General features: G+C 39.1%; 1 long non-coding RNA gene across 2 annotated transcripts in view; it reads right to left on the bottom strand.

Annotated features, from left to right (window-relative positions):
• LOC126641234 (uncharacterized) overlaps positions 1-21965 on the bottom strand; it is a 184549-nt gene that overhangs the window by 61442 nt on the left and 101142 nt on the right. For both annotated transcript variants that reach the window (XR_007629217.1, XR_007629225.1), the window contains exon 2: positions 18985-19049. This is a non-coding gene — a long non-coding RNA (uncharacterized LOC126641234). The remainder of the gene's footprint in view (positions 1-18984; positions 19050-21965) is intronic.

The following is a 21965-nucleotide window of genomic DNA, read 5'->3' as shown; positions in this document are numbered from 1 at the left end:
TGCGTTCTGCCTTCTCTCTCCACAGGATCCATATGCCTCACAACCCTAATTGTACTTACTCTACTAAGACTGCCCCTGGGACAGGGACACACCAAATTACCCGTGTTGTATAAACTGTGAACTAAAATAGGTTAAAAAAACACTAGGTTAAAAAAAAAAAAAAAAAAAAAAGAACCAAGATGCCCAAAGGTGTAGTCTATCAGGTGTTCATCTATGGAAGCCTAAACCCAGGGACAAACCCCTTCCTCATGAGCCACTGGTCTCCCTGAGTGGTGCTTTTCAGTACTCAGGAGAATTTCCTTAGGCAGGTTCAGATAACTGAAAGGTGTCTCCCCGTGATGGATGCCAAGTGCCCACCCAGGTGGTCTATCACTCCCCTTCCCAGTGGGAAAGGTAAGGTAGAAAAAAAATAACTCATGGGTTGGGGTAAGGCAGTATATTTGAAACAAAAATAAAGCAAAGCTTGCTCACGCAGAAGTGAAAAATAGCACAGTTTATTTTCTACTTCCCATGAGCAGCGATGGTCGGCCCATCCCAAGAAGCAGGACTTCGGTACCTATGACAATTTCTCAGCAGGCAGCCATTGGGACAATGAATACACCCCTTCCTGCTCCTTGCCTTAGCTTTTATATCTGAGCTGACTTCATATGATGTGGAATATCCCTTTGGTCAGTTCGGGTCAGCTGGCCTAACTTGTGTCCCCTCCCAGGACCTTGCCCTCAACTAAGGAAGGAATGTTACAGTGCTGGTGCCGTGCTCAGCAGTAGCCAAAACACCAGTGAGTTATCAACACCCTTCTAGCTACCAATGCACAGCACAGCACTGTGAGGGCTACTGTAGGGAAATGAGCTCCAGCTCAGCCAGACCCAAAACACTACCCATGTGCAATTCAGATTGCATATGGGTATTATTTCAGGTGCCCCAGAATGGCACTGAAAACAAAAGCCCATGAAAGAGAAGATGTCTCCACTCAAGACACTGCCCAGCAAGTAGTGTTGGGGACAGAGGTGGGAGTTAAATCTTTCCCCTTCCTCTAGCTCTCCACAGCAGTGTCCTCTCTCCTCTGGCTTCCAGTCCCCAGCATGTGGCTCTTCCTGCTAAGCACACACAGCTCACACCTCACTCAGAAAGAGTGCAAGATCCAAACTTTCCTTTTTGTGACACACAGTTGTCATTAAGGAAGCTCACTGAATTCACCCAATTGTCCAAGCACTCATTCAGGATGCAGGAAACCTTGCTTGGTTTCCTCCCACCACGAGGGGGGATGCAAGCCCACACACCCTACCCCTGGGAGCCTAAGTCAGCAGCCTGATGGCAGTGCTGGTAGGCACAGAAAAGCAAGGGTATTCACCTCCCTCCTGCTAAGCACGTTGCTCCACAGGAATACGCCCAAGGACCCTTGGGCCAAAAGCAACATCCAAAGGAGCTGGCTGGGGAAGAACTGTTCTCAGCTACTGACACTGCTCTCAGGACCACATCCTGTACCTGTTTCACAGGCAGCTACTGGGCTTGCCCCTGGGGGACTTCACTAGCAAAATGTGTAATTCCTGACTTCCAGGTGGGGTTAGGCAAGGGCTTCCCAGGAAGGCTGAGGCATTTCTATTCATGAACGAAGTGTGATCTGTCAGTAACTGGAGACTGGATAAAGTAAAGCACCCAGGGAAGTTAAAGGCTGTATAAGCAGAAAGCTTGGACTTTGGTCAGACCTAAAGCTTGAGGCCCCCAGTGAGGCAAGCAACAGTCCCCAGCTTCACCCACAAACCCCAAACCCCTCTGCTGTCACTCCAGCCTTTCCCAGTCTCTCCTGAGTAGCGACACCTAGCTGAGTGCAGGAAGAGCTGCATACACTAGTGGGATAAAAGGATACAGCAGTTGGAAAGGTCCCTGCTTGTCTGGGTCCTTCCCAGGCAGGGAACCAGCCTGGCAGCTGAGCATCCTAACCACTAGCACACAAATACCATGCAAAGCATTATCTGTTTTGCCAGCACAATGCTTCATTTTTCTATCTATACCCCCAAACTGTTTGAAACCAGTTGGAAAAACTAAAAACAACAGCTTGCTTATTTTTAGCTAAGTAAAGACGTCTACTGGCCCTACGTCTGATTGCTGGTTGGTTTACACTTAATAACAGTCTTCTGTTTGAGATGTTACCACATCCTTTCTCATTACCATTACTGTTATGACACTGTAAGAAGTCTTTGTTTCCTTAACATTTTTTTCAGCCACCTTTAGATGCATTTCTGCCTTTAGCTTCTTCCATTCTAACACAGAAAACACACATGAAGGGGAGAGAAAAAACAGAACAAATGAGCACTCAGACAGTTCTAGAGACAGAGGGAGCAGGGCAAGGTCAAATCCCTGTTATAATATTCCCCTCTTTCCTTATGACTTCTGCTAATGGTAACAATACTCCACTCCTCAAGTGTTACAATCAGGGTGATGCTTTTTGTGCTCCATCTCTGCTACTTCCACATGGACCATTATGAGCTGTGGGAGATGCAAAAGTGTGTGGAGCTCCTGCTACAACCACATCTCTTACACAAGATACCTGTTATGGCTGTTGTGCACTAGGCTTGCTGACTGTTAGCTTTGAGGCAAACCTAATATAGTTACACTGTCAAAGGTATGGTACTTATCTGCATACTGCAAAGATGGAACTAATGCAAGCCAAAATAATTTTTCTTTTCTTTCTGTAAGTACCATTACTAATATATTTCACATGGTTAAAAATGCATTATATCCAGGGCTCCTTCTTTAAATGTGCGTGCATAAATTTAGCTTGGATACTGTTAAGTATAATTTCAAGCAGCAGAAACAAAATAGCATTTTTGCAAAAAAGCATTTAGGCAGAAACAAATGCATTACAGTTAAAGTTTCGTGAACACTGATAAGATTGCCGAGTAAGGTAGTTTAGTAAAAACAAAACAGAAACAAAGGACCGTATACCTCAGTTATGGCCATAGGAGGCAATTTCAGCTTATAAAATCACTGTAGGGAATACTCAACCAAGAACTGTCCCTTTTGAGTGAAGAGGACCACAAGGCAAGTTTTACTGAGCAGATCTTTGAGTTATACAGGTGAAAGGAGTTGGGCTAGGGGTGCTGAGGTACAGCTGGTATCCCACCTGTGGCACAATGCATTGCTCTGCTGAGTCACTTAGAGAACAAGTGCTGAAGAACCCAAAACGAAACAGGCTGATACAGGAGCAGCAAGCTGAGTTCACTAGGCTTTGCCGTCGTGGCTCTGCTACTTTCCCATCCTTGTTGCCTTCTGATCAGTTTTGCCTGCATAGCTGAGCTGGATCTGGGAAGCTGAAGACCTTTGCTGAATGTGGTTGTTCAGGTTAGCCAACAAGGTTGCACATCACTATAACTGTACAGATATATACCCTGAGTTAGTCATCTCATTTTCCACACAGCACAGGCTTGTGTCAGCCATTTGAACAACTACCTTTTTACCAACTCAGAGTAAGTATCATTTAGTTTGAAGGTCCTTTGGTGCAAGAATTGTCCTCTGTCAAAAGCTGCATGGTGACCTATTGAATAGAGACCATCTTTTGGTCAGTGCCTCAAGGTAGTTCTGTAACCCAAATGATTTTCAAAATAGAATAAATATAATGTCTCACATCCAATGTCTAATGATACTGTTCAAGGGATCCTGAGGGTGTTTCTAAAATGTTTTCTTATAATATTAAAAATGTAGGATTTGAGTATAATTTCATTCCCTTTTACAGTATTTTAGATCACCAAGAGGCTTTTTTCTTCTTGTTTCATCTACTTATAATCTTATGGCTATTGCAAGGAGAACAAAAAGAGAACTAGAGACCATATGATTATAATAATCTAGATTTTGTAATAAACAATCCTATCTCAATCCATCTCCCTATGCCAGAATAGTATTTCTGGGGTTGCAAAATCAAGCATTCAAAAATTTGGAAGTTCAGATTTTATCTGCAAATCTAATTCAACCACACTGTGTGTGTTACAACAGCATGTGAGTAATTAAAGACTATTATTATTAAGTGAATTTCACCTTATCCAGAGCAGACTGGATGGTGCACACTTAATGAGTGACTTTGCAATAACTCTCTCTCCTTACTACTCAGTGTGAGGTCCCCAGTTCTACAGTTGGCACCCTATCTAGATCTTAAAATATTTCTTTCACAATTTTTCTGTACCTTCACCATTATCGTACTGCAGTTCTTGATGGGTATAAAATGCTTGCCTTCCTCTTTGCCCCCCCCCCCCGCAATATCCTCCCAAGATAGCAGTTGATTATCTGTGTTTTACAAATAAGTAAGTGGAACACATTGAGATCTTACGTGACACCTGATTCTAGGTACCTAATCTGTGGTTCCATTGGTTTTTATAGATCTTTTCAAGTGCAGAGCACTACCATTTACATCTCTAAGCATGACGTTTCTCCTGACCTTGCTCTAACCTCTGATCTTACAAAAGAAGTAAGTTACCACAATCAAAAGTCATTCCTGAAAACAGCTTGCATGAGAAACTGATGGTAAGGGCAGAAGTGGAGTCCTAGTGATCTGGGCAATGCTTAAGTGCCTTCACTATGAAAGTAATGTCTTTCATATGCACACTCCTGTCATGTGCATCTACATCTTTCAGATGTATCAGACAAACAGTCAAACAAGGGTCCCTCAGACAACTGTCTCCTTCATTACAAAACCTTGGTTCAGGTCCAGAGTAGCCTGAATAACAAGGAGCTGAACAGCCCCACCTATAATTACAAAGTGAGCTTCCAAATACAATATCAAACACAGAGGCTTAAGGAATGTTAACTGCGGCATGTAAAACAAGCTTAAGTTAAAATACTGACAGATTTATTTGTTCCAGTTGAAAAACCAAACAACATTCACTAAATTTAGCACAGGGTAGTAGCAAACAGAGAGACTGCTACAGAGCACACATCAAGCCTCACTGAGTAAGGTTTCCTTGTTGGCCATCTTCTGTGGAGAACAGCTCTGCGTCGGAGAGAGGAGACATAGAATGTCACCAGTTTTCTCATTGTATGTAGCAGTAAAACATTCATGTCAAAATCATTTAGCATATAGTTTGCAGCAAAACCACAATGTGTTTTTATTATAGTATGTCTCTACATTTACTATTTCTTAGACAGTAGAGCATCTCAACTGACAGCTAGTACAGAGTCCGCATGCTGTCAGAAGCACCTGGAGCCACAGCAAGGCAGGATCCCCAGAAGGAGGCTATATCCACCTGGGCTGTGCCATTAGCACTGCCACCCAGGTCTGTGGTGGAAGTCTACCTTCACTATCAGTGTGATTAACTACACCAGCAAATTTTAATTACCTGCAGATGGGGTGGGAGTGTGTGGGGAAGTTGCTGTCTTGTAGAATAAGTCATGCCCTCCCTTACTTTTTTCCTTTATGCAGTAGAGGACACCAAGTCTACCTACTGACAACAAAAGGACCAGGATTTCCTAAGCCTACTACTGGGGAGTCCAGTTCTGAAAATGTTTGAAAATTTTGGTGTTATTTTGAAAAGAACTCTTCCAGCTGGAAAACTTTAATTTTGGTAAATGCTTTGCATGTGTTGGAACATTTAAAAGCTTTAAACTGATGTAGAATCAGACCCATCGCTGAGAGCAGTAATGATTTTCTTCTTCTGCCTGCTCAAAAACATACTTTTGTTTAGTCTGATGCTATCAGGCTTTTTGAAAAGAACGTATCCTCCTAATGGAATCAGTAAAAGGGAAGAAATGCAAAATGCACTAGGAATAACTAGGTAAGTCTTTTTTAAAAAAATAAGCCTGCACAATATTCTCCTTTTAAATAATTTAAATCGTGGATCAGTTGTAGCAGTTTATACTGATGTTGATACCTGAGAAGGAATTGAGGTCAAAACCACAGCTTTCTCACATAGAGATTCAGTATCTTTTTAAAAATCAGGATCCCTCCAATATTCATATATGTTGGTATGCATTTCTGAAAGTTTGAGCAGCTGATTGTTATAAACATGTTTCTAGCTTGCATAATAGCAAGGCACCTTGAGTTCAATTTTTTTAACATTATTCTAGTACCATTAAATTCTCTTCTGTACACAAAGTTTCTCTGTGTCAAGAAAATTTTATTCTACAAGCATTGAAATTTATTAAACAGTTTCTCTAGGCTCTTTGCACTAAAAGCCCATCTCTGCCCCTTAATTTTTATGACCCCTACCATCAATGTGTGTGCCTAACTCCGTTAAGGAATAGTTTTGTGCCCATTTCATCAAATTTTTCATTATTTTCTTCCATATTTTCACTCATCTTTGTCAGCAAAGCAGAAGATGCATGTGGACTGTCCTCTGTGTAAACTGCCCAACTACATACTTGCCTCCTGGCTGGCCTCCAGTCTATATTTCTCAGCTGCTGGATCAAATGCTTTGGGAAAGGGGTAAACTTTATACCATGGCTTTTTCTGGATAGAGGAAATGTGAGTGTTTTTCTTTGCTACCCAGCCTCAGTTTTCATAAGGCATCTGCTTCTCTCTGCAAGTTGGCTACTGTCCTGACACTCAAGTTCAAAAGTTGCTAGAACAGGAGTGACTGATGGACACAGAGGACTTACAACTCCTACAGAAACCAAGCCACAGACATACTCTGCCAGGAATGCTATGTATTGATGAAAAGTTTTATGAATATGAAGTCACACATATCTGAACCTGAAAGAAATGTGTATCAAAAAGCACAGCACAGCCAGTATACAGAAATAAGATATGCAATTCCTTAAGTATATAACGAGAGAATTTTGTATACCATTTAGGGCACACCATAATGGTATTTAAAAAGAAAATCCTTTTAGTTTTCATCACACTAAAAATTTGCCATCTGTTATATGGAACTTTGTTTTTCCATTTTGTTGTAATTAACTTTTTATTGAATTAGTTACTCCAGGTGAGCTGGAAAGTGGCTGTTCTACCTTACCTGATGTGGCTTAGTGTACCCATGCCCAGCCTTGCCATTCACCACCATTCAGATGCAAATTGTCCTGCTCTCCACATGAAATCATTGGCACACACCCAAAAAGCCAGCTAGTGACAAAAAACAATAACATGGCAGGCAGCTGCTGCTACACAGAAGGGAAAAAAGTTTTAGAAAAAAAGACATATATTCCCTGCTTGGTCATTTAAAAATGTGTATTCTACTGAATAAAGCAGGTGAGAAAATATTCAAGATAAACAGAGAATGAATTTTAAATAACTTGCACATGTCACCTACAAGTCATTGACCCCTTTACTTCATGACAATGAATATTTTTTCTGACTTGATACATTATGCATACATGGTGGTGTATACATGTATACACATACACACAAGGAGTGAAGCAAACCTGTCAAGAAATTAGAATAAAGCAGTGAGCTGAACTGGACTATGAAGGAGTTCTGTTAACTGAGTGCTACACCATGCTGCACAATCCATAGATTTTAAGAATGTACTGAGACACTGTGGCAGCTTTTTGCAGCAAAGACGGCCTCCACCTTGCAATGGTACCCATGCATGTGCAAAGCCCATACAGCAATAAAGGCCTTTATTACCCTTGAGACAGCACATGCTGGTTTGTTGTTTGGTTTTTTTTGCTATATCTACCAAGTCAGTATTTCCATATGTTTTTCCTTTTTCTTGCTTTGATGTATTTAGTCCTTCCTCTTTAAAACCTGCTCAAAGCCTAGGTTAAAGCTCACTTCGATGAGAGATAGATGCAGGGATGAGGTTCCTAATATCTGAGTTCTTCATAGCCAACAGAAGAAGCAACAAAAAAGGATCATGCAGAACAGGCATACATGTCATTGCTGTTAGTAAAGTAATTACAGGTTTGGCACTAGTACAGGCTTTCTGCCTGCCAAAACACTGGGTGAAAGTTTAAGAAGCAAATGATTATCCTTATTCAGGGCAGAGATGGTCAATCAATCCTTTATCAATTGCCCTGACAGAATAGCACAAGACTGTGGTTGACTTCCCGAAGAGCACACTTAGCTGAAAACCACTTCTGAGGGTATCTATCCTGAAACCTCATGATCCTTGAAGGCAATGAGCTCCAGTGACTTGCTAAAAACAGTAATTCCATAATAAGATTCTTTTCTGGTCTGAATACAACTTTGCAAAACATATGAAAATGCAGTCAGGAGAAACTTTAATTCAAACAACCAATTTGATCATGTTAGGTTTTCCAACCACACTAACTTCTATACTTTTCTTAGTACTGGTGTGGAGCTTAGGTTTTGATAATGATTGTCTCAGTCACTGTTTGCTGGCCTGAGCTTGTATTATGTCACAACTAAAATGGAGTTATCTGATGAAATGATAAAAAATCAGAAACACATGAATAGCAATGATCAAAACTATCACAGAAAATGTAGAAAAGAGTTCTCAGAGCTGGGTCATGGAACAATACTATTGCAATATACTGTTGATGGGACTCAAACCAGTATCTCTACATGAAGCTGCAACAAGCAGCATGGACATAACAGCTGAGGACAAGTTTAATCCCAGCACCTCTGCACCACGTCACTGCACAGCACAGGTATGTCAAAGAAGTCAATGCCCAGCCAGCTGGCACAGACACTCTTACCTAGCTGAGAAGTCTTCAGGGGCAATGTAGGGGAAAATGATAGCACAGGGGACAGTGGCCTCTATCATGAACACAATCAAACTACATATATCTCATGAAAACTCTTATATGTCTCTTATTTGTCCTTTGCTGCCCCAGCTATCTATATCAGTTATTTATGACTTCATTTATTTTAAGAAGATTCATCCTCTGAACCAGATGATCAAGCAACCACTCAGGTGGAGAATAGGATCAACAGGATTACAGATCTGGCTGAAGTGAGCTATCAGGAGCTGCAATGATTAGGTTGCCTGGGGGCTCAGCTTCATGCCAGCCCAGCATCATCACACAAGGAAATGGTAACTCTACTGGAAATTTGTCATCTCTTTCTTATAAACCACATCAGGAGATTTCTTTTCTCTCGAGCACATATCTTGTGATCCTAGCTACAGAAAAAGCATCAATTGGGTTGGGAAAGTAGGCAACCCAGGACTGAATCTTTCTTTATTTTGTATAGAAACTAATACATGAAAGGTAAACTGTAATTTTTGTCATGTTTAAAAGCTACTTAAAGATCACATTTACATGCTATTAAACATACTCTTAATTTTGGTAAAGAAAGTGTGAACACAATTTCACCCTTATTACACAAATGTGTGAAAGGAAAGCTAGAGCATTCATCACATCAAAAATTAGTCATATGTATTCCCATGAAAAAGTTTTGTATAACTATTTAAGTGGATATGCAAATCTATATCGCTATATAAATTCTACACATTTAATATGTATTTTCATATGTACATTATATCTATCTCTATGGACAGTCTCTATATTTATTTAAACAGATATATTTATTTATATATCTGACCTGTCTGATTTTTGCTAGGTCCTTCTAGGTCTTAACATACTTAAATGTGACTTAAAATACTATGACTTAAAATACAATGACTTGTCATTTGCTTGTTGAACATAAATTATGAATTTCTGCTCATCCTTTATAGAAAAAAATATTTGGCATGAACTTGTCTCTGTGAAGGAAATAATAAAGCCTTCGGTGACTCTAAAAGATAGGACTTTCCCAACTGTTCATTAACAGTAATAGATTACATTTTTCACTTGCCACAAATAGAATAGAATTATGGAATGGTTTGGATCGGAAGGGACCTTGGGCAAGGGCATCTTCCATCTAATCAAGGTCCCATCCAGCCTGGCCTTGAACACTTCTAGAGATGGGGCATCCACAGCTTCTCTGGGCATCTTGTTCCAGTGCCTCATCACCCTCACAGTAAAGAATTTCTTCCTAACATCTAATCTAAACCCACCCTCTTTCAGTTTAAAGCCATTCCCCTTTGTTCTATCACTATTGCCCTTGTAAAAAGTCCCCCAGGGACTTAAGCTAAACTCCATCAACTTCACCAGAAGTAAGGAGGTCCAGTCTTGAAACTCCTATTCATGGAAGACTATTGGATATGCAAGTAATAATACCATAATGCATTCAGTGTCAAAACACCTTTGACATAGCATAGATGCAGGAGCAGATAAACAGGAGCTCTTCAGTTGGATTCAGTAAAGATTTTCCCATGCACTACCTAAGCTATTGGATTACACCCGAGCAGTGCTGATTGCAGCAAACATTTTGAGCCAAATTTGAATTCAGAAAATACTGTCTCAAGCAAGGGACCCTCACTCACTGCTCCAGCTACTTTCCACTACTCACATGAGTAAAAATTACTCAGCCGAGTTCCTTGTTCTGTTACCATATGCAAGTTACCAAAGTACAGGGTTGTTAGATAAGGTTCAGATCACTCATAAATTATACCACAATGATAAATCTAAGGCACATGTGCTGTAAGGATAACTGAAATGTGAAGATTTCTGTTTTGGAAGAGGAAATTGCACAAAGTATGAAGATATACTGTTCTTTCAAAATGTTCTTTTTCAGAACTTTATGGCTTTATAATTTTGGTTTATAATTTTGGCTACTACCTCTAGCCAAAAAGCAGGGAGGAAAGAGGTCCAGGGCTACAATAAGGACAACTGTACTTCTGAATGAGCATTATTTAGTTTCAGTTATTACAAAATTATATACAACTAGTACAGCTTACAGCCTTCATCATTCATATAGAGGGTTCTAAGTGAAGTTGTTTACATACTATTTTCCCAGAGAACTATTTCAATAAAACCCAAAACAAGGCAATGATCCTGTAAGTAAATGAAATTATTTACTTTACCTGCACATGAATGGTATCGTTATTGTGGCAAAATCCACTGATCCCTTGAAACTCACGGGCGATGATTTCCAATAGACAAGGTTTATGGGAGTAGATGCAGGCATATCCCAGAAAGTTGCTAGGAACTAGCAGATACATGCATTTTGTGTAGATCTGACATGTGAAATATATCCCTGTTTCTTGGATTAGGAAAACTGAGAAAGCTATGTGAAACGAGATATTCACATCAAATTCTCCTTATTTCCCTTAATCAAGAAACCCTGGAGAACTATAACTATGAATAATTCAACCTTTCACTAACATTTGGTGCAATTAATAACAGTACTTTAAAGCTGCTAGCTTTGTTTATCTTTTTATGCATAATTAAAGGGTGTTGATATTTAAGTTTTCAGCCAAGCAGCAAACTAGGTTTGGTTTTGCTGGCAGCAACTGCTCCTGGCTTAACTACAATATGATAACCTGATATTGCCCCATCTCAGTGCACCCGGTGCAGTTAGCTTTCTTCTCTGCCACCACTCCTGATCATGATTAATTGTGCTGGAATTTTGTGCTCTGTCTAAATCAGTAGCTGACTGTTTGCTTCCTCCTCCCCTCTTCTTTGCCACACAAGTTAGTAGTTTGGAGCTGTGGTCAGAACTTGTCTAATTTTCTTAGGGGTGCTAGTCATTGAAGGCATGGTTTTTGCAAAGCAGTTTTCTGTTTCATGCTTTCAAACAATTTCAAATGTAAATGCAAAATAAAGAAATCTGAAAAACAGACAGCTACCAGAGTATTAGATTTTCTGCTCCCGTGATTAAATGGATCCCTGGCTTTGAAGGCAAAAAAGTCTAGAAGATTACAAATTTCTGTGGTGGCACTACGTGCTTTCTCATTTCAGTTTTCTTTTGTCTCATCAGATAATTCCCCTAGTAGATTACTTTATTACTTTTGCTGAAAAGAAACTCTTAAACAAGGTCTCTTACAAGAGATTTCACATAATTTTCCACTTTTCCAAGTGGAAATTATTAATTAAAAAAAATTATTAATTAAAAAAAAAAGTGATTTAATTCCTAGCACTTTCTGGTAATTGGGAAAGTTTTTAAATTAGGAACCAAAAGCAACGTATGAGTGACTGTATTTCTCTTTTAGGTCAGAATTTAAACTGCTGAACTCCAGATTTAATAAGGCTTTCCTTTTACATTTTCTATAACTTAGCTGGCTTTTGACCACAGGCCCTTTACATATTTTGAAGAGACACGTATGTCTATATTAGCATCACCATTTTAAGTCCCATCTGCATATATGAAAGCTATTACCTTTTGCAATTTTTCAGACTTTTAAATCCAACTGACTAAAGAGAAAGGTCAAAATATGGCTGTGTTTTCATAAAATTAAACAGATCTAACTGAAGCCATCACCCCACAACCTCAAAACTCCTGCTCCCACTGCTAGAGTGAGAACAGACTTCCTAGGTGTAGTCTCGGCTAACTTACTTTTGTGGGATTCAAACATCACTTTGGGGTAAGCTGGTTAACTGCTTTCAGTAATTTCTCATTTTCTTGTGAGAGAGTGCTTTGCAAAACAAGAGCGGTTACAGGTAGTAGGGGCATCCAGTTAGGAACTACAACACATGATTACATGGATTCACATTCTCAGTTTGGTTCTCCCAGCTTTTCCTGTTTTTCTGGTGATCACACAGCCCATGCTCCTGAAGCCCTTCAAAGTGTTTGCAGAGATATGTGGACCACTGAGTAGTCTCTGTCAATCTGAGACAGACTTTCTCAGTAATAGTGGAATAAGCTGCAGAAGGAAATATTTTTCTGCAGACTCAGTCTCTATTTGTGCTTCAAGACAGTTCACTGAACAGAAAAATAATGTGGTTTTTTTTCATTCATTATTTCCATACTTTGACCTAAGCTTGGAGAGAGAAGTCTATGTTCTACAACTTATATCCACAGTTCCATGCTTTTAAAGATTCTTAAAGGGTCTGAATACCTGTGAAATCAACTAAGCCCAGATGGAGCTTTGGGAACAGAAAATCAAAGTTAATATTTTCAAACATGAATCAAAAACAGAATCCAAAGTCTCAATTACAAAATGCCACAGGACCAAAGTTTAAAAAAAAAAAAAAAAAGTTTGGGGAATGGAACACCTTTCCAATTCTGAGCCCTTAGAAGAGCTAAGGTGATAGACTTCATAGGGTGCCACTTGAAATAGGTTTGGGTTCTAGAGGTCGCTTTGCTACCTCATAATATTTTTCTCCCAGATTCTAAATATGTGATTAAAGAGTCAGCTGCCTGTAAGGCTATTGGCTTGTTTCCCTAACCCAGGAAGGACTAACATCCTGCCAAAATCTTTTTCAGACTCTTTCCTCAGGCTCACTTTATTAATTCAGGGGGGAAAAAAAAAAAAAAAAAGAAACTATCTCTCACAAAACATGAGCTTCAGGGGCCATTTTCCCATGCTGCAGCATTCCTTGCTCTAAAGCCAACATCTCTCCTTTAGTTCTTCATCTTAATGAGCTTTCTCAACTCTTGGTAAGCACTGTCTGACCTAAATGAGTCAGGGAACGGGCAGAAGTTTCTGCCTCCTGGGGCTCTTGACCCTTAATGTGGCTGCTTCTCCTGCTGTCATGCCTGACCTCAAACTCCAGGACTAGCATAAAGCTCTTTAGGAAATTAGCACAGTAGACATACAGTTAAGTACCTACTCGGATATCCGATTTCCAACTTCTGTTTTTGAAAACTTGCCAGCTGAAAGGCAGGATGTGGTTATTGCTGGCATTAAATGTTCTGCATTCTTAACTTCTCCTGGAAGGGGAAAAGTGAGTGAGGTTGTGTAATGGAAGGAAGGAAGGTGCTCGTATGAGGCTGTTTGCTTGCTTAGAATTAGGTACCTAGACCTGTTTTGGTACCAATACTTGCTTTAGAAACTTGTTGCTCCTTCTGTTGTAGCATTTCTACTAACACTCCCTAAATTGAATAATTGGCTAGTTTGCTCAAAACATGGCTTCAGTGTCTAGAGGGCAGGTAGAACAGAGACCACGTTATTACAGTGAGCCACAGTCTAGCACTCTCTCATTTAAATGTCACAAAGCACAAGGATGGATGTTGCATAAATATCAGTGTGGGCAGAACAAAGGCTCCATTCTATAGATGGCCAATATTGCACACAGTCTGAAGGGAAATGCTCTAATTCACTATGATGTATGGTGGGGAAAAGCATAAAGAAGGTAAACTTTGCCCTCCTCTCAACCACTGCAAGTGGTTCCCAGGCTCACACAAGCAGGTGCCAAGCCCACTAGAATCAACCTTCAAAGCACTACTCTTTCCCCATTGCAGATTCACTGTTATGTCTTACTTTGGGATGATGAAATCTCCTTTTGTAGGTCTATTCTCCACAGCCAATATGTTCATACATTTAGATACCAAATATTTCTCTCTCAGTACCTATCATGCCTATATCACACCTTAATAGTCTGGACAATCACTTGCTTTTGCTTTTTGTTGTGCAAGAATATCATCACCTACAATCCCAAGACTTGAGAATGTCTTAAACTCATTTTAGGCTATATTAAAAGAGGAGTTAGGAAGCAGTAGTGCTTACTGTAATCTCAGGAAAAGGATCATGCAATAAAGTATTTCATGTTAAACAAACATCTGTGTGTTTTAAAGCTGGAGAAGGTTTTTTTTACATTTGTTTTAGTCTGGGTTTGCCGTTATTGAAATTAAAGGGAGGGAAATTTTTAACACAATTCAAAGGTCTTTTTTAAAGCAGGTATAGGAGCACAGTAAATGTACCCTACGTAGGCAATAGCTTTTAGCCGGAACAATTGTGAAAGTCTAATCATATTCTAGTCTTCCCAATGGGGTGAATAGAGAAGGAAGCCAAAAAGACAAACTATGGAGGAAAAAAAGATTTCTTTTTAAAGGTATTGCTCTAATTCCTTCCCACATGCACCTCTACAATGGCAAAGAAAGCAAACGGCTGATCTATGCTCCTTGCTTGTACCACAAGTTTTGTGTCATCTGACAAGCGCTACTCTCAATCATTTCTATAGTGCATTAGGTGAAAATGGCATTTCACAAACCATTTGAAAAGACAGACTCCACCTGTCCCAGATGTTCTATAATCTGGGAGCAAATCTTTACAAATCCTGTGGGGTCACGTCTATGACACAAGGTCTCAGGAGCTCTGAGGAGTCAGTACGATTTCAGCTGGATCATTCTCTGAATGAAATAAATGGGAATTTTGCCAATGACTTCATTAGTTGAAGGTGCAAGCTATAATTCAGAAGACTAGGATGTCAGAGCCAGCAAATCAAGCTTAGAAGGGAGATAGCAATTCATGAAAAGGAAAAAACAAGCAGCGTGCATAACTCTTCTGTTTGAAGTGGGACTTCAGCAGTTTGGGAGATAATAACTGGCATGCAGGGTGGGGATGGAAGACTGTAGGAACTAATCCATCTTGTGCTACATCCTTCACTATCTCTGTTGAGTTCAGCAGGAGTTACTGGCCTGAGTAAGGTGAGGATTTAGAGGTGCATGTTCCTACACAGCACAATGCATGAACTGTAGACATTTACAAGCATTTCAGGACTAACACCCTGCCTGTTAAAACCAGGAAACTAGCCACTTGGGATTAACTCTGCAGTATGATATTCATTATTCACCAGCACAGCAATCCAACAGAGACTAACTATGAAGTCTGATATTCATTAAACTGCAGTACAGCATCTCTGAGGTGGCCTGTGGTGCAGCCCTGTGTGTGTGTGCTTATGTACATGTACTACAAAATATGATGGCAAGAGGGAGGGACGTATATTTTAGAAAGGAATCAAATTCAGCACAAGTGGTGGCTGGCCTTGCAGGGATCTCTAGAAAAGATGCCAAGTAACGTTTGGCTTCCAGGTCAGACAATTTTTTTTTTTTATCCTAAATCTACTCATGCAAAGACACAGCTTATAGCTTGCAGATGGCTCATTCTGCTGATCTGCCAGTATTCACACTCAGAGTGTGGAATTATATCACATGAGCAAGGGGATTGCTGTCTTTTTTCACAGCTTTGTTATTGCAGGCAAAAAAATACAGCTAACCAGAAAATAAGAAAAAGGAGGATACTGAATTCGTATTTTGGGAGAGATTTTTAAATTTAATTTAAAAAGACAAGGCAAACATGAGCTTCCAGTCAAACATTATCTCTTACTCATATGTTTATCAAGTAGCCAGAAACTGAGGATGGGCTTCACATTTTAAATAAAGGATGCACTAACATTAGCGGGCAAAGGTTTTTTTCTCTCACTAAGATGTTTACTTGTGGTTTTTACACTTAGAAAAATTCCCCTAACAATGATAATAGTTAATAATAATTGCTAATGTTATAATTACTAGGAACCTCAAATTCATGAATAACATCAAGAAAAAAAAATTATTATGAATCCTTAAATTCAGTTCCTGAAAAGGAGAAACACAATCTATTTGCAAGATATTATAATCAATTTGAAAGTCTCAGTAGAGTTGCATCTTTGTAAACCAGAAGTGATTGTATTTATTTATTGACATTATCTAGGAATTGTACCAATATAGCATAGGAAGGCTGACCTGTGAAATCTGTAGTCTGTAAAAAAAAATATACGAAATCCATTGATGTAATTTGAGCTAGAAAAAAAAATGCTAATATTTTGTCTTTGGAAAATTGTTTGGGTTGATAAAAGCTACTTACACATTTGTGATGAAGTAGTCAGAGGGTTTCATCTGAAAACACATTTTTTTAAAAAGGAAAGAGCTAACTGTTTTGCAACAATTGCAAGATAACAGAAATATGGAGCCACCAGAGACAGTCCAGCAAAGGGCCACTGAGATGATGAAGGGACTAGAGCATCTCTCCCTCATCTTCTCATCATCTGAGGAATGACTGAGACAGCTAGGACTGTTCTGCCTAGAGGTCAGAAGTCTCAGGGGTTTTTTTAATGTATATAAATATCTGAAGGGAGGCTTTCTAAAGAAGGAGCTAGGCTCTCTCCAGTAGTGCCCAGTCACAGATCAGAGGCAACATCATAAACTAAAATACAGGATGTTCCTTCTAAACATCAGGAAACACTTTTTCCCTGTGAGGATAACAGCACTGACACAGGCTGCCCAGAGAGGTAAAGAAGTCTCCATTCTTAGAGACATTAAAAGGTCATCTAGAAATGGTCCTGGGCAGCTTATTCTAAGGGAACTTATTTAAGCCGAGGGGCTGGACCAGATGACCTTCAACCCCAAACAGTCTGGGATTCTGTAATTCATCATTTCAAAGATGTCATTTAATTAAAATGAGGAATTATTAGGGGTCTTTGTGTGTAATGGTATAAGAAAAATAAAGTGTTATCTTGACTAATCAAGACTGGAGTTTATTTGGACAACTTTTCAGGGTTTTGTCACACTACAGTGTACAGAGTGGTTGAACAAACTCCATAGTGAGGTTTCAGGATAGATAAATTTGCAGGTGTTTGGTTACAGATGATGAGAACTGTAGCACAGGACAACTGACTGAAGTGTCATTAAATTTTTTACTTGTGTTGCCACAATCCTTCAGAGAGTCAGTCCTAGACTGAGATCTCCATGGCAATCAGGATCACACAAAGATTATGATGATTAGAGCTGCGAAAGATTACGACTGCAATATAAAGAAAGTTATTAATCGTTAACAAATGAGTGTCTAGGGAGTAAGAGGAAACATAGAGAAAATATTGATGAGAAGGATAAGCAGTGGTCAATAGACTTACATTTGTGAAATTTGAAGAATGTAGGAAGGCAAGAAGAACTTTAAAGAAGGCATTGAAATGTAGGCAGTGGAGCAGCCCTGAATGCTTCTGTAGGATTTCTCTTTACAAATGAAGGGCAGAATAAATGAGAACATAGGAATAGTTTGAAAATTAACTTCAAAGCAGTGGAACATAAGGTAAGAAACCTTGACAGTGAACATACCTCTCCAAGCAATGTAAATAGAAGGGGTGCCATGGTTTAGTTAAAGGGATAGAAAACTGACATTTGCAGCATTATCTGAAACGCTGTCATAGCACAGAAGTGTATTCACCTAGAGAAACCAAAAAAGAGAGAGAAAAAAAGACCTGAACCACGACATGACGAAAGCCCAGACAACAGTTAATAGCTTTGCAAATAGAGAATAAACACATGATTTTGAGTTGTTACCCTAAGAAAGCCAACAAATTTACAACCTGGAGAAGGTCCCTGCAGAGAAAGAGTCAAGTGAAATAAGATGACCATGTTGTGAATCTGCTTAAACAAAATAAAAGAATGATAGAGAATATTCAGCTAAGAGAAAAAGAAGGGAATGAGGTTTCAGGAAGTGTGTACTTAGGGAAGAAGAAGAAGATGAGGGAGTAGGGAATGGAAAACAGGAGATAGGAGGGAAATACAAAGAGCAATGAGAAATTCATGTAGGTAGTAACCACATTATATTAAAGTAAGTTAAATACAGAAAGTGTTTTTCTAATACTCCTTCTTTCAAAGCTATTTTTTCTGTTGCCACATTGCTGAGATTGGGAGTGGTGAGAAGGTGGTAACATATGAGCTTGTAGAACTCTGCTAAAATTCTGTCTAGTTTATGAAGATATCATATAGATTCTGCACTAAGAGAAGAAAATTAAGCTATGAGATAAGGACAAACTACTTGGAGAGCATTTTGATACATCCCTTGAAGTCCAGGAAAGACAGCAGCAGTAACAGTTCACTCATTTTCAAATCCCATCAAAAAAATTCAGTGTACACTTTAAGACAGTACTGGGTCTCCTTTACCCCTATTTTTATCTGTGCCAGGTTACCAATCCCTAAAGAGGATAATAGTTTCTAGAGCACTCCTTTGGGAGATTTCAGCTAGGTGTGGCCTAATTGTCAGATGTGCTGCCACATGAAAGCTTCTGCAGGGCAAGGAACAGAGATTATGTTTGCATTTAAATCATTCCATGGTAGGCAAAACGGCAGTATTTGTAACCTGTAATGGCTGCAGCATCCTTTCAATTAGGATTTAAGTGACAAAGTCAAGTCAGGATATGCAGAATGAGGAAAATGCATCAAATAATCTGTGTGAAAAATCGTGTCCAAATGCCTTCTACTCCAGTCATGAAAACTCTTAAGAAGCATAATGAGAGACTGAGGGACTAACAGGGCTATGGAAAATAATAAACAATGACAGTGAAGCAACTTACTTAGCATCAGATTTCTGATCTGTAGTTCTTGTTGTTGTCTCTGATTCATGATCCTCTTTGCCCATCTGTAAAAGAAGAACAGTGTTATTTTACAGGGTGGGGGTTGTGAACCTTAATTTGTTAACATTTCCAAAAGAATTGTGAGATCCTGAGATGAAGGGGCCAAATTTAATGCTCATTGTTTAGGCTCTAGTCTGTCTGTGCTCAGACAGAACTCCCACTGAGACTGGGAGCTGAACAACAATTCCAGAAGTTGATCCATTTTTCCTAGGAAAATGAGACAGTTGCAAAGTACAGTTCGTTTGCCGCATTCATTCAGTACCCTGGAGATACAGCATTATGGTTAGTTACACATCTCAGAAAGCTTCTTCAGCAATATTGCAACGGCTTTGAATTCTTACAAGGCTATGCAGTCCAAGTAAAACAAAGCTGCTGGCAAAAGTAATAAGCCAGCACTCTACACCTGATTAAACAGCATTGTTTTTTAGTGTAGGACCATGCCAAGTTCTCATGTCAGTGTGGATGCACAGTATCCAGGAGCCGCATAAAGCGCAGGTTTTGCCACCGCAGTAGTGAACAACTTGCTCTGTGAACAGGTATTGCCTACCACTGTTTCTTAACTCAGCAGTTTTCAGGAAACAATCCCCATTCCCCACAAAACAAAACAAGCAAACAAACAGAAAAAACCCAACCCTTCCTCAAATCCCATAGGTTCTGGAATGTAAATAAGGTAAACTGAGCCCTTAAATGATCTGCACATGCACACACTACCTACAGCACTTTTGGTTGCTAACTGTAAGCAGCTGCCAATTTCCATCTAATACTCAGACATCTTGCTAACTGATCTGCAAGTCCCAAAAGTGTGTTATCTGTTAATGTGCCTCTAATTTTGCTAAGAGCCTACTATTTATAGTGTGTCATTTATTTACTTATTTACCTTCAACTAATTAAAGCTATCATTTTAAAAAAGAATGCAGTGGGGAAAAAACCCAATATGTGTGTGTGTGTATGTGTGTGTGTGTCTCCTTGGTGAGAGGAGAAGACCCAATCTGTTCACTTAACTGGATGAATGTTACAAAAGTTCTGTTTTGCTTGGAAAAGCAATGCATGAGTAAAAGCTCCAAAACCCTAGCATTATTATCTCTAATTACAATTGGCAATACGTGGCAATCATAATTATTCATTTATGCAAAATAGCTTACAGTGTGTCTCATTTTTTATTCCCTGTTAAAGGATGGCTTGACAAAAGAAGAAAAAAAAAGATTATAGTGCTGAACATAATTGTGCTAAATGCTCAGTCATTTTGTTTAAAAAATACTACAAAACTAAACTGCTATTTCTGCAGAGACAGAAAATAATTTAACAAAGATGTATGGTATACTCTGCAGGTGGCAATCCATCCAGAAAACATATTTCCCTGAAAAGGAGAGATATTTCAGAACAAAACTGAAGAGTATAATTTTTGCCATTTCGGTCTTTCTTAAAAAAAAAAAAAAAAAGAAAGAAAGAAAAGAAAAAACCCTCCTTGTTTTAATCTAGCATATGCTTCCTCTGTTAGCAAAATGCTAATTTGCAAATAGTCAGAGGAGAGACCGTGACCATAATAACTCGCTACGGTTCTGCAATATGACACTCTATTCTATTTCAATTCTACCACAGTACACTAAACAATTGAATAAGATCAAGTGCACTTAATGACAAAAAAATAAGGAAAAATGAGTTCATACTACTCAAATAAGTAACCTCTATTTATGCATGTATTTCTAGTGGAATATCACTCTAATTTATGGTACTGAGCCTGTAAAAGTAACAGTCCATAAGAGTTGCCAGTCATCCTTCAAGCAGGTACTTGGGGTCAGGCACTTCACAGGACCATCTCCCGAAAAAAAAAGGGCTCGTGTTCAGGATTCCAGGTCCAGAGATTCAGTCTGAAGAAAACAAATGCTGAGAAGGTGGTGTATTAGGAGAAACTGAAGAGATTCTCTAAAACCTAATTGAAACACACAGGGATGCTTTAATCCTGACATGCTGCACCTGATGAGTAACCTTTAGTCTTGGATCCAATCCCACTTTTTCTTGTGGAACAACTTTTCCCCCATTGCATTTATTCCTGTCTCAGAGCAAAACTGAAGGCAATGGAACTATTTCTGTGAAAAGGATCATCCACAGAACCAAGGTTTTTTCTGATGGCTAGGCATTTAAAACCTTTTTCAAAGTGTCTTAGATATGTAAAAATGTAGGAGACTTTAAAATCCAAATAGGAAGCAGATTTTTTTTCCTGTGCTGATGGTGTTGATTAGAGCAGAGGAAATGGAGATCGCCATTGGAATGCATGGGAAAAGCCAGTCTTCCTGCACAGTAAGATAAGTTGCACTATGTATGTTTACAAAAAAATTGGTCAGCTTCACACAGTGGTTAAAAGAAGGGAATTTGTCTCCTGACTTAGTGAATGATGACAGAAAATGAGGAAAACATGGAAGAACATCATACATCAAAAATTTAGAGCAAAAGAAATAAAATGGAAATCTGAAAGAAACAAAACACAGCATTGCCATTACTTTATACTTTGCTTTTACCATCAGACACAATATATGATTAGCATGTGAACTAGTGTCTTTTTTTTTTTCCTCTCAAGCTCATGATTAGGATGCAGGAGATACCAACTAGGTCCAGCAGTGATTTCTTACTATAGTTAATTCATTGTGTCTTGGTCCATTACCACTAAAAGACTTTTTCTACCCTTCACACAGAACCCGGAAGACCCTGTTCCCATTACAGTGAATGTTAAAATTCAGTTTTTAATCAGAATATAGAGTTGGGTCCTGTATGTGCTGTCCATATTATAACAGATAGCTCACACATGCTCAGATATCTGGGTTTGCTAACACAGTCATCATTTTCTTAACACACTGCACCACAACACCTACATGAGATGTCTTGATTACAAAAGACAGATTGTCAAATTGTTTCACACTGTGGTC

This window comes from Myiozetetes cayanensis, unplaced genomic scaffold (assembly GCF_022539395.1).
Source record: "Myiozetetes cayanensis isolate MyiCay16 unplaced genomic scaffold, myiCay2020 scf1, whole genome shotgun sequence".
In the NCBI taxonomy this organism is placed as follows: domain Eukaryota; kingdom Metazoa; phylum Chordata; class Aves; order Passeriformes; family Tyrannidae; genus Myiozetetes; species Myiozetetes cayanensis.
This window is presented reverse-complemented; position numbering and strand designations above follow the sequence as displayed.